The sequence below is a fragment of the Vicia villosa genome, linkage group LG3, assembly GCF_029867415.1.
Source record: "Vicia villosa cultivar HV-30 ecotype Madison, WI linkage group LG3, Vvil1.0, whole genome shotgun sequence".
Lineage (NCBI taxonomy): Eukaryota > Viridiplantae > Streptophyta > Magnoliopsida > Fabales > Fabaceae > Vicia > Vicia villosa.
In genome coordinates, this window is record NC_081182.1 from 159,590,381 (window position 1) to 159,594,099 (window position 3,719).

Here is a 3,719-nt window from a genome sequence, read left to right on the forward strand (position 1 = left end):
ATTACAACTGCACGATCCTCCGTCGTGACTAACAACCTGCACAGCCAACTGGTGTGACTAACCATCTGGACAATGACCCGTTCAATGATCTCCGCGAGATATAACGTCCATTGACTCAGGCACCCTGCACAGTCTATCCACTGTGACTAACCCTGCACAACCAACCTGTTGTGACTAACCCTGCACAGCAAACCACTGTGACTAACTTCTGATGATGAATCGTTCAGGGATCCCAGCAGGATATAACGTTCATCTATCTTCTGGAGATTATAGGTGTGCTTCTTAATTAAGCAGATGGTCTCCTATTCTCAAAACGTATGTTTACGACTCACTGATTAGAAGTCACTTCTGGAGCCTAAACATTCTATCAGAAGATTCCTAAGATATAACACACTACGAGCAACAACTCTATGTGTTTTTCAATTAGTAACAAGAACAATACACAGTCTTGTAGTATTCTATTCTTGAACTTCTGGATGAGATCTTCTTCATTTTCTGATAAGCATATTAAGAGACAACACTCTTGTGTTGAAGGTTTCTTGTCATGATATTCATCTTTAAATCTTCTTAAGCTGATTTAGAGAAACTGCTCTATTGCTGATTACTTCTGAATTGATCTGCACTTCTTCTTTCTCCTAATCAGATTTAGAGCAGCAGCTCTATGTTGATTGCTTCTTGTGGTCTGGTCTTCTCTTGTCTGAGTAAGGAGATCTCTTGAAATTTATTACTTCTTGTAAAACCATCTTCTTATTACCAACTTAAGTAGATATGGAGCATCGGCTCTCATCTTGATTTCTTCTCGTGAGTAGATCTTCATCTTCTTCTTGACTTACTGATCATGAAGCTTGTTACAGTTGATAACATATTAGAACTGATCAGATATCAGTGGATTTCTTGTAACTCCATTGGAGAATTTTGCTTAACAGCATAGGTTTCATCTTTACTTATTTCAAGCATATGGTTTGTGTATAAAAACAAAGTGGATCATCACATACTGAGTATGTGCTGCCTCTTGTGGAACTTCTGATGCATGATTTCATATTTCATCATTGATACTTTTATGCTCAGCTTCTCTCTACAGATTTTCTCTCACAATCTCTCATTTTCTACTCTCTGTAAATGTATCCTACATATTATGAGGCTAACTTTGGATGCATACTCAGATGCATACACATACCAGAACGCATACCTTCAAGTCTGAAGTTTGATCTATTTATAGAGCTTGGTATGTTACTGTTGGAATCTAGCCGTTGAGATTTGTTTGAATATTGCTTTGAATGCTTCGTCTAGATTGAGCCTTTTGTGACAAGTGTTGTTCCCGTAAGAACCTTATCTTTAACTTGATGATTATAGTGGATGGCGTGTTTCTTTTGGTTAAGGTTGTCTTTCCAATGCGCTGCATGTGGGTTGCTTCTTTTTTCAACCTTGGGAGTTGTTCCCAGTGTTTTAAAAACCGGATCGGACCGGTCGAACCGGGAACCGGCCAGGTAATCGGTCTGGTTCAATAGCTAGATCGGGAATGTCATAGAACCGGTGTGAACCGGTCAAAACCGGTGTAAACCGCTAAAACTGGGAAAACTGGCGGTTTTTGTGAACCGGTGGTTTAAATGCATTTTTTAATTTTTTTTATTTTAAAAAATTAAAACAATGTCATTTTGACTATTTTAATTAAAAATTAAAATAAAAAATAAAATAAAAAAATAAAAAAATAAAAAAATAAAAAAATGGTTGTAGATGCGGTTGATTTTGTTATAGATGATTGTGATATTGAAGAAAGAGATCCCAATATTGAAACAATTTTTCTTTTATTGAAATTAAATTTAGTAGACAATGGAATTATTTTGTTATAAATTATTCAATTAAATTATGTTGTGATTTAACTTTTGTTTATATTTTATAATTATGTACTATTTGATTATGTGTGATACTTATGTGTAAAATTTGAATTTAAATTATGAACTTGTGAATTTTTTTATAATATGATGTTTTCAAAAAATTTAAGTACTAGTTATATTTTGTAGGGACTGGATCATCTGGTTCGACAGATTTTATACCTATATAGTTTTGTTTTAACGACTGGTCTATTCAACCGAGTTATCCGGTTTAACCCGGTTTAGTCTTGTGGTTCGACCAGTGACCCAGTGGTTCGACCAATAAACCAATGACCCGGTACCCTCACCGGTTTGATGTCCGGTCCGGTTTTTAAAACACTGGTTGTTCCTTTTAAGTGTTGCAAATGTTTTGCATGTGATGATGTTTCTAACGGCTCTCCCTTAGATTCTAAGCTCTTTGTATTTAATTTAATCTTTATGCTGAGTTGTAGATTCTTCATTGGTTCACAAGTGACTCTTTTGTGGTTTGCGCTTTGAATGTCACTACCTTGTGTCTTCAGAACTTCTAACTTGAGAACTTCTGATCTTTTTTCTTGCGTGATCTTTCTGAATAAGCTTGTTTACTTCTTGTTCTGCTATCTTTGGCAGTTGATGTGTTCGGAATTAGAACACCTGATGACTGATGTCTCGGCTTTATTAATATTCTCTAGGTTTGATTCTTCATGTATTATTTCATATCTGAGCCAGTTTCTGATGTAGTTGTTGTACTCTTTTTCTGATGAATCCTGTATAAGATTTATAACATAGTATCTGCACACTAAATGAAACCATTAGTAATAAAATTGTTACTTACAAAATATATGCTTGTTATCATCAAAACTAGATTCTGAACATAGATTCTCAATCTTGTTCTAACAAAATCAATTTTCAAAAATAATAATTTTCATTTTTGAGGGACCGTGCTAAGCACGACCATTCCGCGCTAAGCGGGCTACCTACTGTAATCAGACCCATTTTATTTCGCAAAGCGCGCTATGCGGGCTCTGCGATTCTGCAGGAAATTCCTGCGCGACCTGCATCAAACAAATCCCAATCTTGTGCCCGAAAACTATTTTAAACACTATTTTCCTGCGATTTAAGGTCTATAATCCTAGTTCTAACATGCTTAACTCATTATAAACATTAATTTACACGCATTCATCATATCTCTACTCATCTTCATCAACCCTAAACCTTCTTAATCCAGTTAATGGGGTATTTAACTCAATTTCATATGATCAATCACCAAGACGAAAATCATCATTATCATGCAACATATTATTCATTCAATCAAATAACAATCAACATGGATTCATCAATTTCATCATGAACAACCCAAAACCCCAACATACAACTATCATTCCCTTAAATCAAACATAATAATCACGATAACCCCCTTACCTTAGATTATTAGCTGAACACATTCTCTTTTCGAATTCCTATGGTTGATCTTCTACTTCTCCTCAGCTTGCCCTAGCTCTCTCTTCTTTCATTTTTCTCCAAATTCTATGTCGAATGAACAATCTCTCATATTCCCCCTTTTTACCTAGTTAGCCTTAGGACCTTTACTATGAACTTCCAATTATGCCCTTACTAACACTTCCTCATTACCTCTTATTTTATTTAAATAATAATGTTAATTAGAAATTATATTATTATTTTAATTATGTCATACCCCAAAATTTGCCCATCTCATTTCACTTTTCAATCTCAGACAAAGGTTCAAGACTTAAGGACATACTCTCCTAAACAATGACCTCCTAAACTAGGGTTTTGATTTCTCTGAAGAAAATTAATAAATCAAGGTCCCCAATGGATTTCAGATGACTTATGGTGTTTCAAACTATC